We start from the raw sequence: 15,119 nt of genomic DNA on the forward strand, positions 1-15,119 counted from the left end.
CCTGTTCACTGCCTCCTTCTTAAGGTCTAGACTTGACAGCAAAATAGACTGCTGGAAGAGAGATGATGATATGAAGAAATTTCCTGAGCCTCATCAAGGAATGAGGCAAATAGTGGAAGTAATTCTGCAGCATGGCCTTTGAGTTTTTATTAAATGCAAATACCCTGAGAAGATGAAACATACTCTTAAACATTAATACCATTGTCTCAGGAGGAGCATGCTGAAACAGGGAAAGGAAGAACAGACAAAGGTCCCAATCAGTGATAGGTGAAACGAGAAGGGGTCAAATACAAATTCTGCCTATAGCCAGCCTGGGCAATTCCAAATTATTTAGCCTGCCATTTCTGGAAGATACAGTTATAAAGCACAGAGTACACAATCAATAAGGCATGGTCTGCAATATTTATTATAGAGCATTAACAAGATCACTCAGTCATTCTGTGACTGTCACATTGATTCTGAACCCACTCTTTATATTTCGTTTTAAACACTATCTTTCTAGAAAACTATTTACTGGAAGTGCAAGTTTATCTAAATATTCACTGGGTTCCACAGTAATATTAGGCATAAAACAACTCATTTTTATGAGTTAAGAATTTAATGAGTGGCAATAGCTACTCTACCATCTTGTCTTAAATCACTGCAGATGGTGATTACAGCCATGAAATTAAAAGACACTTGTTCTTGGAAGAAAAGCTATGACAAACCTAGAGAGCATATTAAAAAGCAGAGACCATCCTTTGCCAACAAAGGTCCGTCTAGTCAAAGCTATGTTTTTTTCCAGTACTCATGTATGGATGTGAGAGTTGGACCATAAAGAAACCTGAGCGCTGAAGAATTGATGCTTTTAAACTGTGGTGTTGGAGGAAACTCTTGAGAGTCCCTGGGACTGCAAGGAGATCCAACCAGTCCATCCTAAAGGAAATCAGGCCTGAATATTCATTGGAAGGACTGATGCTGAAACTCCAATACTTTGGCCACCTAATGCGAAGAACACTCATTAGAAAAGACCCTGATGCTGGGAAAGATTGAAGGCAGGTGGAGAAGGGGACGACAGAGGATGAGATGGTTGGATGGCATCACCAACTCAATGGATATGAGTTTGAGCAAGCTCTAGGAGTTGGTGATGAATAGGGAAGCCTGGCGTGCTACAGTCCATGGGCTTGCAAAGAGTCAGACACAACTGAGTGACTGAACTGAACTGAATAGCTTAATTATTTTGACTGCCACTAGAAATAAGATTAACCTTTTCCAAAAACATGAACAGCATCTTATGAGTCTACCCTCTCCCTCTTCATCTATTAAGTGTCAGTATAACAGAGTAACTAAGGAGGCTGCCTCTGGAGGTAGACTGCCAAGGTTTGAATTCTCACTTTGCCCTGTGACCTTGGGAAATTATTTAACCTCCTCATGCCTCAGTTTCTGCATCTTTAAATGTGGAAAACCTAGGAATTACTGTGAATAATAAAATGTATTACTATCTAGAAAGCACTTAGACTTGCGCCTGGCACATTGTAAGCACTCAAAAAATGTTAGCTACTATCATTAGTTATGGCATTTCTAACAAAACAATGATGATATCTTTCTCCAAGATTCCTCCACTAGGTAGAAATAATCTCTCCTGGTGAACTTAAATGCCTGTCAGCAAAAGCACTCCTGAAACCTAGGGAATCAACAGTGAGAATAAGCATCAGTGCCTTGGACAGGCTGCACCACACAAAGCTGAAAGCCACAGAGTTGTTTGTTTTACTATACCACAAATATCAGAGTCAGAGATTTCAAAATTTTGCTAAGCCAGTTCCTGCTACATTCAAAATATGGTAATATAAGACGGTTTGGTCTGCTATCAAGTCATGGGTTGTATAAACACTCGTTTACAACAAAAATGACTGTAAAAGTGCTATGGTTCTTAATGGTTATATTAAATTATATTTGAGGCCTTTTATTTTTCTAGCTGCAAATAATAGGGAGAAGAGTCTACTTGAGAGTGAGAACCAAATTTAACTAAACTGTAAGTTTCTCAAGATAACTTGAAAACTTCAGTCCAGTTTCTTTTAATGTGCAAGACCAAACACAGTACAGTTTATAACGTGAAATCCAAACACATCACTAGGAAACTAAGTTCCAAACTAGCTCTACCATTATGAGCTGTGTGGCTCAAAATATTTCATCTGTCTTTAAAAGAAAAGGGTTATGATACCAATCGCCTAGAACCAAAAAGTATAATGATACCAATCGCCTAGAAATAAAAAGTAGATTAAAAGAGACAAATGTTGACAATGTGCAGTAGCTGTAACTGTTAATAAATAACACAGGAAAATATCATTTACTTGAGCTCTGAGATTACTCCTACACACACTCACACACAAACATACTCATACAATAAAAAGAAGAAAAAGAAAAAAGAATCTAATCTAAGATGTAAGGAGGAAAGCTTAAAAAGACATTTAAAAATTCCTCCTATATAACAAAGGTTTTTTTATACCTGAGAGAAAGTGAAGATAAAGAAAATGCTATGTTGTCGAAGCAAAGAGCTGTGAGTAAAAGTCACAGACATCGACTAAATAACATGAAAGAATTTGAAAAGAAACTACTGTTTAGTCAGTATCAAAGATGAAATTTATATGTAATTAGGAACTTCAGGAAGGTTACAACTATGATGGAATAATTCACCCAGAGTTGGCTCAGAGAAACTATAATTTTAAATTAGTACAATATTATAAATAAAATAAATATTAAGTAAACATAAAGTAGAATGTTATAAATTCTATGAGGTTTTACACTTAACATTAACATTATGTTCTTTTATGTATATCATAATTAAAAAGTAAAAATGATGCCATGTTAAGAAGATCACATCAAGAAACACATATTTATTCTTTCATCAACTGATATCTGGACTGCTGATTAAATGAAAAAATAGTCAATAACAGTGGTAATACAAAAAACAAAAAAAAACAGAGTAAAACAAAAGAATACCAATTCTTGACTATAAAATTAGCAATTAAAAAGTAATTCCCAGTGCTGGCAAGAATACAGTTAAATGGCCACTCATATACAGGTTTATGGGAGTGTAACTTGTACAAGTTTTTCTGGAGGATAATAGGAAAAGTATCCCAAAAGCTTTGAAAGTGTTTACGCCCTTTCACCTATAAACCCACTTCTAGGAACAGAGCCTAAGGAAATAACCAGAGATGTACACAATGAGTGATATATAAGGATGTTCACTGCATACAACAGCAAAAAAACTGTTATCTAAATTTCCAACAAGCAACTAACTAATTTGTAATATAGCCAGATAAAAGTACCAACAAACCCCTGTCTCATTTTAGAGGGACATGATTTAGTGGCATGGAAAAATGCTTGTGTTAGATGACTAAATTTAAGACTATAAAATACTATACACAGGATGACTGCAATTTTCTATACACAAATATATTTGTGCCACAAAAACTGAAAAGCCAAATACTGCAATGTTAACAATAGTTACCTCTGTGTGGTGATTTTATTTGCTTAATTATACTTCTCGTTATTTTCTAAATTTCCTAAGATAAAAGGAAATGTATTATTTTTATATCCAGTAGTTTAGTCATCCTTGTGGTTTACCCAAAACACTTATTACAGCTAAGTCTATGAGGGTAATTCCACATCTCTTAACTGGAGTAAAGTTACAACCATAACTGTATCCTGGCCAAGGAGATACAAGGAGACATCTGGGATAGAGGCCTCCAGGAAAGGTTTTCTTGCTCCTGAGAAGGAAAGTGTGAGAGCTACTGCATTCTTTGGAAAATGGTAACATCTAGATGTGATTAATTTATTTGTCATTCAAAATACATTTACCTGAACACTTACTGTGCACTTCTTGGCCCATCTCTAAATTGGGAGATTGTCTGCTATTACTTCTAAGAGTTCTAAACTAGTAAACTTTAGTAGTTAAATACAAAAATCTTAATTATCATCCATCTTCCACTTTATTCTTCACAGGTAAGAGAATTTGTTGGCTCAATGGCAGTTTATTAAACAAGAAAACAAAATAAACTTACCACCACAACCACAACATAAACCTGACCAACTGCACAGGTTAAACAAAACAAAAACAAAGACAGTACTTCCAGCCATCACTGCCCTATTACATATTATGTATTGACAATACTACAAAAGAGGAGTATGAAAATCTGCAACAAAGATTAAGAGCTCTGTTTCTCTCATGCTAACTTCAAGGCCGTGAAAAAAACACAGAAACCTTTAATTTCAATGCACGTAAGAATACACTAAACCCGACAGAGCTTGCTAAAATCACAGAGGAACTTTAAGTGCCCAGATTTGCTATATGTCCTCATGATGGAGACTTTCTTTCAAAAACAAACATACATTTCCATGTCTTTTTGAAAGCATATCCTAAAATCTGGATGACTTGGGGGCTGCCTATCATTGAGAACCGCCGTATAGATTTGTAATATAATAATGCCCTTAGGGACCACTGGGGTGTGTACAGTTCTTTGCACCAAAACTAAATGGTCCCATGTGGCTGTATTTTTTTTATGTAACATTTATTGGCTCATGTTTTAATTAGGAAAAAAGTTAAGAAAATATGTATATCTTTCAAAAGTTAATTTTTAAAAGGTAACATGAACATATTACAAAATATTTTAAACACTTAATTCATTCTTGATTCATTTCTATAAAAATACATCAAATATACTGAGGTTATTAGAGGAAGACATAACTTCATCCTCAACAGACTTTCTCAATCTCTTGATATAAAAATGATGATGATGATTACAGCAGCTAACACTTACACAGTGCTTATTCTATGGCAACAACAACCATTAGCTCTTTTGATGTCTCAATATCCACAACACTGTTTTATAAATGAGGAAACTGAGGCAAAGAGGGATTCAATTTCTTGCCCAAGTTCACATATCTTATTCATTGAGAAACAGATCAAGCACTCATCCACATCACAAAACACTGATGACATGTCACAAAAGGAAGTGGAAGCTGAATATGAAAAGTAACTTTTGTTTTTATCTGTTAACAAAAGCAAAATTTTTCAGGGACTCAACTTAAAAATTTTGGCTTATTTCCTTAAGGATAAATTATCATTTTATTCTGAGTATTTGCATTCCTCATTTACATTCAAATTGCTTAGTTCTTCTCTCAAATCTCTCTAACAACCCCATCCCATACCACATCATCAGGGTCAACAGGCTCATTCTAAAATTCTCAGTGGGTCCTTCCAACTGTCAGAGGCAATCTCTCTGTCTGCTGTTTCTATTTACACATCCCAAGTCTACCCACCCAGACTTCTGTGGGGAAACCAAAGACAATGTCTGCCTCTGCCAAAGGATAAAGGGAGAAAAATGTTTTCCACACAGTTAAAAGAATCCCTTTTGTCAAATCAATCTGATGATGCTGAATGAACTGAATACTTCCCTGCGACCACCTCACCACTGGCTATTTAATATGAAATTGCATAATTTGCAAGATGGAAACGATTCAAATTGCCCTCAAAAAGTTAAACTAGAAAATCTGCTATTTTATCTCTAACAAAAAGGCAGGAATTTGTAGAAAGAAACTGTATACTTGCAGTATGCTTTTTCCTGAATAAAATACATTTCTATTTTCTTAAGAAAAAATTCAAGACACAAATCCAAGATAAGAGATTTTACCACTGCTATACAGTAAAATCCGTTTTTCCAGCTGATAAGATTTCCCTATCCTTCCAAGCCCAGGTCACAATTTCTCTCAAGAGCTCTGAAATTGAATTTGTAAGTTGTACAAATTCATGTCCCGAGCTCCTGACAATCTCTGTATTAAGAACAGGGGATCTGACATGAAAGTAAAATGTCTGACACTTAACACTAATGAATGAGATTTTTAAAATTGGTTTTTTATCTAAAAACATTCATGCTTTCTCTAAAACAAAGGCTAATGTTTCAGCAAGGAAGAATAATTTTTAAAGTAGGGTTTATATACAATTTCATTGGTTTTTCCAGTGGTCATGTAGGGATGTGAGAGTTGGACTCTGAAGAAAGCTGAGCTCTAAAGAATCGATGCTTTTGAACAGTGGTGCTGGAGAAGACTCTTGAGAGTCCCTTGGACTGCAAGGAGATCCAACCAGTCCATCCTAAAAGAGATCAGTCCTTGGTGTTCATTGGAAGGGCTGATGTTGAAGCTGAAACTCCAATACTTTGGCCACCTCATGCCAAGAGTTGACTCATTGGAAAAGACCCTGATGTTGGGAAAGATTGAGGGCAGGAGGAGAAGGGCACGACAGAAGATGAGATGGTTGGATGGCATCACCGACTCAGTGGACATGGGTTTGGATGGACTCCAGGAGTTGGTGATGGACAGGGAGGCCTGGAGTGCTGCGGTTCATGGGGTCACAAAGAGGCGTACACAACTGAGCAACTGAACTGAACTGTCCAAGTTATTGTGTCTTTTTTATGTAAGATGATCTCTCTTTCACTTCAGTTCAGTCACTCAGTCATGTCCGACTCTTTCGACCCCATGAATCACTGCACGCCAGGCCTCCCTGTCTATCACCAACTCCTGGAGTCCACCCAAACCCATGTCCATTGAGTCAGTGATGCCATCCAACCATCTCATCCTCTGTCGTCCTCTTCTTCTCCTGCCCCCAATCCCTGCCAGCATCAGGGTCTTTTCCAATGAGTCAACTCTTCGCATGAGGTGGCCAAAGTAATGGAGTTTCAGCTTCAGCATCAGTCCTTCCAATGAGCACCCAGGACGGATCTCCTTTAGGATGGGCTGGTTGGATCTCCTTGCAGTCCAAGGGACTCTCAAGAGTCTTCTCCAACACCACAGTTCAAAAGCATCAATTCTTCAGCGCTCAGCTTTCTTCACAGTCCAACTCTCACATCCATACATGACCACTGGAAAAGCCATAGCCTTGACTAGACGGACCTTTTAAGAGATAATTAAACTTGCTATGGAACTATTTGCTCCAACAGATCTTAATAGTTATAAGTTAGACATTGATGTATTTTATTTATCTGCCTATGTGTTATTAATACTTGAAAACCACTGGACCATGTCAAGATTATTGCTTGGTCTAAGCATGCCATGATACAAATTCTCCTGGCAAGTTGCACTCTCATACAGGTGTCTGTGCTTTTATGCTTTCTGTAAATTTCCTTGTATGCATTCTCATAATAGGTAATAGTTATATCACCTAGCACTTGGATTCAGTGTTTAATACTGGTGCTAACATCTTGCATTATCAAGCCTGTGCCAAGATACGTATTTCCTGTGCTCTTCCATCTTGATTCGTTTGTTGAGTATTCACATTCAGTGCTTCTATTTGATTAGCACTATAGCACTTCATTCTTTTTCTTATTTCCAATCACATTTCTCTTTTATTTTTACGCTCCTCTAAGAATTTAATTTTAATCTATAGCTTCTCCATTTATATTTCACTAATGTGAAATCAGCAGGTAATGCTCAAAATCCTTCAAGCTAGGCTTCAACACCACATGAACTGAGAACTTCCAGATTGTACAGCTGGATTTAGAAAGGCAGAGGAACCAGAGATCAAATTGCCAACATCCGCTGGATCACAGTAAAAGCAAGGGAATTCCAGAAAAACATCTGCTTCTGCTTCATTGACTATGCTAAAGCCTTTACTGTGTAGATCACAACAAACTGTGGAAAATTCTTAAGGAAATGGGAATACCAGACCACCTTACCTTCTACTGAGAAATCTATAGGCAGGTCAAGAAGTAACAGAACCAGACATGGAACAACAGACTGGTTCAAAACTGGGAAAGGAGTTCATCAAGGCTATATGTTGTCACCCTGTTTATTTAACTATATGAAGAGCATATACAACATACAAAATGCTGGGCAGGATGACTCACAAGCTAGAATCAAGACTGCCAGGAGAAATATCAACAACCTCAGATATACAGATGATACCGCTCTAACGGCAGAAAGTGAAGAGGAATTAAAGAGTGTCTTGATGAGGGTAAAACAGGAAGACTGAAAACGCTGTTTTAAAACTCAGCATTCAAAAAACTAAGATCATGGCATCCGGTCCCGTCACTTCATGGCAATAGATAGGGAAAAAGTGGAAATAGGGACAGATTTTACTTTCTTGGACTCCAAATCACTGTGGGTGGTGACTGCAGCCACAAAATTAAAAGATGCTTTCTCCTTGGAAGAAAAGCTAAGACAAACCTAAACAGATTATTAAAAAGCAGAGACATCATTTTGGCAACAAAGGTTCATATAATAAAAACTATGATTTTTCCAATAGTTATGTACAGTTGTGAGAGTTGGACCATAAAGAAGGCTGAGTGCTGAAGAATTGATGCTTTCAAACTGTGGTACTAGAGAAGACTCTTGACAGTCCTTTGGACTGCAAGGAGATCAAACCAGTCAATCCTAAAGGAAATCGGTCCTGAATATTCATTGGAAGGACCTGATGCTGAAGCTGAAGCTTCAATACTTTGGCCATCTGATACGTAGAGCCAACTCATTGATAGAGACCCATATGCTGGAAAAGATTGACGGCATGAGGAGAACGGAACGACAGAGGATGAGATGGTTGAATGGCATCACTGACTCAATGAACGTGAGTTTGAGCAAACTGCAGGAGATGGCAAAGGACAGGGAAGCCGGCGTGCTGCAGCCTGTGGGGGTCGCAGAGTCGGATCAGTTCAACAACTGAACAACAACAACAGTGCACCTTTTACAGCTTGTCAAAGGTATCACATGGGATTCAGTCTTTGTTTTTTTTAATTTTCTGAACCTTTAGAAACCCTGAAGAAGTAAATGCCCAGAAGCATATATTTCCTACATATAGCACCATCTCCTTCCACTGACATATATATAAATTAACAGGTACAGTTTTAACACAATCACTGAGTGTTTGCATTTCCACCATAGTTCAGTTCAGTTCAGTTCAGTCGCTCAATTGTGTCCGACTCTCTGAGACCCCATGAATCGCAGCACGCCAGGCTTCCCTGTCCATCACCAACTCCCAGAGTTCACTCAGGCTCACGTCCATCGAGTCAGTGATGCCATCCAGCCATCTCATCCTCTGTCATCCCCTTCTCCTCCTGCCCCCAATCCCTCCCAGCATCAGGGTCTTTTCCAATGAGTCAACTCTTCACACGAGGTGGCCAAAGTAATGGAGTTTCAGCTTTAGCATCATTCCTTCCAAAGAAATGCCAGGGCTAATCTCCTTCAGAATGGACTGGTTGGATCTCCTTGCAGTCCAAGGGACTCTCAAGAGTCTTCTCCAACACCACGGTTCAAAAGCATCAATTCTTCAGCACTCAGCTTTCTTCACAGTCCAACTCTCACATCCATACAAGACCACTGGAAAAACCATAGCCTTGACTAGATGGACCTTTGTTGGCAAAGTAATGTCTCTGCTTTTGAATATGCTATCTAGGTTGGTCATAACTTTTCCTCCAAGGAGTAAGCGTCTTTTAATTTCATGGCTGCAATCACCATCTGCAGTGATTTTGGAGCCCAAAAAAATAAAGTCTGACACTGTTTCCACTGTTTCCCCATCTACTTCCCGTGAAGTGATGGGACCAGATGCCATGATCTTCGTTTTCTGAATGTTGAATTTTAAGCCAACTTTTTCACTCTCCGACCTTCACTTTCATCAAGAGGCTTTTTAGTTCATTTTCATTTTCTGCCACAAGGGTGGTGTCATCTGCATATCTGACGGCAATCTTGATTTCAGTTGTGCTTCTCCAGTACAGCATTTCTCATGATGTACTCTGCATAGAAGTTAAATAAGCAGGGTGACAATATACAGCCTTGACGTACTCCTTTTCCTATTATTACTAGTTATAGTAGGAACCTAAAAACTACACAATTGAACCTTGAATAAATAAACATGAATATATCATAAAAAGAGCACACCATAAAAGGGTCTGTGCTCAGTCCTGTCTGACTCTTTGTGACCCAATGGACTGTAGCCCATCAGGCTCCTCTGTCCATGGGGATTTTCCAGGCAAGAATACTGGAGTGGGTTGCCATGCTCTCCTCCAGGGGATCCTTCCAACTCAAGGATCAAACCCGGGTCTCCCACACTGCAGGTGGATTCTTTACCATCTGAGCACCAGGGTAGCCCTCCATAAAAGGACAGCTGTCTTTTGCACTTGTACTATTATGGTATTATTAGGTTGGTGCAAAAGTAATTGTGGTTGCACAGGGTATTATTAGGTTGGTATTATTAGGGTATTATTAGGTTGGTGCAAAAGTAATTGTGGTTGCACTAATGAACTTTGGTGTTTGATATTGGAATACATTCTTAAATAAATGTGGTTATGTTATACATCATTTTAAAGCACACTTCTCAGTTTGTGTTTGTTACTGACTTATTACTTGATGTTTATTTTATTTATTTTAGACTAGGGAAATGATGTTAGACAAAAAGCGAATTTGAGCAACTTTCTTATATGAGTTCAAAATGGGTCGTAAAGCAGCTGAGAAAACTCACAACATCAACAATGCATTTGGCCCAGGAACTGCTAATGAATGTACAGTTCAGGAAGTTTTGCAAAGGAGACAAAAGCTTTGAAGATAAAGAGCGTGCAGTAGCTGGCCATCAGAAGTTGACAACAAACAATTGAAAGGATCATCAAAGTAGATCCTCTTACAACCACATGAGAAGTTGCTGAAGAACTCAACATTGATCACTGCTTTGGCATTTGAAGCAAACTGGAAAGGTGAAAATGTTAGGTAAGTAGGTATCTCATGAGGTGACCGAAAATCAAAATATGTCATTTTGAAGTGTCATCTTCTCTTATTCTAGGCAACAACAACGACAAACCATTTCTCAATTGGATTGTGATGTGCAACGAAAAGTGGATTTTATACAACCAGCGATGGACAGCTCAGTGGTTGGACTGAGAAGAAGCTCCAAAGAACTTCCCAAAGTCAAACTTGCACCAAAAAAAAGGTCATGGTCACTGTTTGCTGGTCTGCTGCCTGTCTGGTCCACTGCAGCTTTCTGAATCCCAGCAAAGAAGTATGGGATCTGAATCCCCTCTGAGAAGTATGCTCAGCAAATCGATGAGATGCACCAAAAACTGCGATGCTTGTAGCTGGCACTGGTCAATAGAAAGGACCCTTCTTCTTTACAGCAATGCACAACCACACATTATACAAGCAATGCTTAAAAAGTTGAACAAATTGGGCTAAGAAGTTTTGCCTCATCCTCCATATTCACCTGACCTCTCACCAACTGACTATCACTTCTTCAAGCATCTTGACAACTTTTTGCAAGGAAAATGCTTCTACAACCATCAGGATGCAGAAAACGCTTTCCAAGAGTTTTTCAAATCCCTAAGCACAGATTTTTATGCTACAGGAATAAACCTATTTCTCACTGGCAAAAATGCATCGATTGTAATCATTACTATTTTGCTTAATAAAGACGTGTTTGAGCCTAGTTATAATGATTTAAAATTCATGGTCTGAAACCACAATTACATTTGTACCAACAGAATAATAATTTTATGTGTTAATATCAATAGCTAAGGCTTCTGATCATGCTAAAATTCATAAATCACTCTTCTCCACAGAATTCATATAAATTCTAATATTCATAAATCCTCCATTGTTCTCAAACTTTTAAAAAATTTTAATTTTAACCTTTACTGTAGCATACAAATTTCAGAAGGATGCTTAGACATGCTTATAGTTTAGGGCTGCTAAGAGAATGTTCCCAGAAAACTGGTCTTCATGTCCATCCAATCTTGCAGTAAACTTTGAAGAATGTATGAGGATTTCTGTGTATCAATTACTTCTCTCTGCTGAGTGGGTAAGGATATCACTGGGTTCCAAACAATAACATTCAAGCATGAGGAGTGGTAAATGACCAAAAATATATAAAAACCTCATGAGAACTAAGGGGACTTGATACACAGATTTCCATATCTACCACCATTAAGGAAACTGAACATCTTCTAATTATATCTTCCCATCATCAATATGCATGTTAATCCACAGATCTTAGAACTCTAAATCCCAAGAACAATAAATGCCTTATTTGAGGTTCCCCATAAGTAGTTTATTTGGAAAGTAAACTGGTAGGGAAGTGGACAAAGAATATAGTGAGGAGAACTTCTAGGATAACCACTAAAAGAACAGATATAGATTAGGTAATTTAGAAAATAACATGAACAAACTATGAACTATATTTTTATATTATCAATCAAAAAGAATGCAAGAAAGGAGAGAAATGGAATGCAGAATAGTTACAGTACAAAGAAGGAAGGAAATAAAAAGCTGATTTATCATTGATCACATCAAATGTAAATAGACTAAAATGATCTAGTTTAAAAAAGATGATCAAAATGAATTTTTAAAATCCAAATATATAGTGTTTATCAGGGTGACAATTAAAACTTCAAGAAAAGCTGAGTATAGATATAAACACTGACAAAAATAGGGTTGATGTACATAGGCTTTAAAGCAGAAATCATTACCAGAGAAAGAGGTTCACTTCATCATGACAAAAATTCAACTCATGAGAACACTATAATTATTCTAAATTTGAATACATCAAATGATACAGTATCAACCTACATAAAGCAAAATTTGACAGAACTCTCAAGAAGAAAATGGAATAATTCCATAATCAAAACAAGTGGGACATAATTAAAGTATTTATAGCTATAACTGTGTATATTTTTTAAACATTTAAAAATTAATGTACTCATGGCTCAGATGGTAAAGAATTAACCTGCAATGCAGGAGACCCCAGTTCGATCCTTGAGTCGGGAAGATCCCCTGGAGAAGAGAATAGCTACCCAACTCTAGTATTCTTGCCTGGAGAATTCCTTGAATAGAGGAGCCTGATGGGCTACAGTCCCTGGGATGCAAAGAGTTGGACATGACTGAGCAACTAACACTTTCACTTTCACTTCAACCTTATCTCATATACAAAATTTCTCAAAATGGATCAGACTTTAACATAAGAGCTAAAACTATAAAACTTGGAAGAAAACATAGGAGAAAAGCTTCATAACACTGACCTCAGTAATGTTATCTTGGATATGACATCAAAAGTACAGGTATACAAAGAAACTGAACTTCATAAAAATTTAAAACTTTTAGGCATCAAAGAATACAATCAAGAGAGTGAAAAGACAACATAAAGAATGAAAAAATATTGGGAAATCATGTTTCTAATGAGTTAAAATGGAGAATATATAAAGAAGTCCTATGACTCAACCATAACAACAAAATCAGCTTGATTAAAAAATGGGCAAAGGTCTTAAATAGACATTATCCCAACAAGATATACAAATGGCTAATAAGCACATGAAAAGAGTGGAACCACTAATCATTAGGGAAGTGTAAATTAAAAACCACCAAAAGATATCACTTCACATACATTAGGATGGCTATCATCAAAACAAACAATAGAAAATAAGTGCCAGTGACACTAGAGAAAGTGGAACCCCTGAGCACTGCTGGAATGAATGCAACATGATGCAACCACTATAGAAAAGAGCATACGACTGTTCCTTTAAAAATTAAACTGAATTACCATATGACCCAGCAATTCCACCTCTGGGTATATATCCAAAAGAACTGAAAGCAGTGAGCAGAACATGTACCCCAGTGTTCAAGCAGCACTGTTCATAACAGCCAAAAGGTAGCAACAACAGATGAATAGACACACAAACTGTGGGGTATACATACAATGAAACTTTTATGTTATGTATACTTTTATATGTTATTTAGATTTTATGTTAGGTATATTTTACCACAATGAAAAAAATTTTAAGTAATAAGTTAGGTATCTCAAGAAGTTAGAAGAAAAAAAAAAAGAAGAATCCAAATAATAGCAAAATGGAGGAAATACTAGATTACTACTCAGAAGAAACAGTTTAAAGAAGAAAAGTTCAAAACCTAGTTATGAATCTGTTATAAATTAAATTTCCTAAACATAAAAACCTTATACAAGAAATATGTCCTTGAGACCTTTGTCAATACTACTAAAGTAAATCACAGGGCAAAAAAATTACAAAAAGTTTTAAATGGCTCTTTCAGACTTTAACTGTTGTACCAATCAAAATCATCTGTAGTCAGGTAGAGAGAGACAAATATTATAAGATATCACTTATGTGTGGGATCTAAAAGAATAATACAAATCAACTTATTTACAAAACAGAAACAGACTCACAGACATAGAAAACAAAGTTACTAAAGGGCAAAGGGGAGGAAGAGAGATAAAAACAGAACGTGAAGAGGGGCTAAACAGCTCCTTGATGAGGGTGAAAGAGAGGAGTGAAAAAGCTGGCTTAACATTCAACATTCAAAAAACTAAGATCATGGCATCCAGTCCCATCACTTCATGACAAATACATGGGAAAAAATAAGGAAACAGTGACAGACTTTACTTTCTTGGACTCCAAAATCACTGTGGACAATGACTGCAGCCACAAAATTAAAAGATGCTTGCTCCTTGGAAGGAAAGCTATGACAAACCTAGACAGAGAATTAAAAAGCAAAGATATTACAACCGTGCTGACAAAGGTCCATCTAGTCAAAGCTATGGTTTTTCCAGTAGTCACGTATGGATATGACAGCTGGACCGTAAAGAAGGCTGAGCACTGAAGAACTGATGCTTTCAAATCGTGGTGCTTGAGAAAACTCTTGAGAGTCCCTTGAACAGCAAGGAGATCAAAGAGTTAGTCCAACAGGAAATTAACCCTGAATATTCATTGGAAGGACGCTGGTTTGATTCCTGGGTCAGGAAGATCCATTGGAGAAAGGATAGGCTAGGAGAAAGGATAGGCTACGCACTCCAGTACTCTTGGGCTTCCCTTGTGGCTCAGCTGGTAAAGAATCCGCCTGCAATGCAGGAGACCTGGGTTCGATCCCTGAGTTGGGAAGATCCCCTGGAGAAGGGAAAGGTTACCCACCCCAGTATTCTGGCCTGAAGAATTCCATGGACTGTATAGTCCATGGGGTCACAAAGAGTCAGACATGACTAAGCAACTTTCAGTTCACTATTCATTGGAAGGACTGATGCTGAAATTGAAGCTCCAATACTCTGGCCACCTGATGCAAAGAACCGACTCACTGGAAAAGACCCTGATGCTGGGAAAGACTGAAGG

The 15,119-nt window shown here is 37.5% G+C and overlaps 1 protein-coding gene across 2 annotated transcripts in view; it reads right to left on the reverse strand.

Moving 5' to 3' along the window:
- The window catches only part of FANCC (FA complementation group C), a 313,057-nt gene that overhangs the window by 236,675 nt on the left and 61,263 nt on the right, over positions 1-15,119 (reverse strand). The gene's annotated exons all lie outside the window — the stretch shown is intronic.

This window comes from Bubalus kerabau, chromosome 4, assembly GCF_029407905.1.
Source record: "Bubalus kerabau isolate K-KA32 ecotype Philippines breed swamp buffalo chromosome 4, PCC_UOA_SB_1v2, whole genome shotgun sequence".
In the NCBI taxonomy this organism is placed as follows: domain Eukaryota; kingdom Metazoa; phylum Chordata; class Mammalia; order Artiodactyla; family Bovidae; genus Bubalus; species Bubalus kerabau.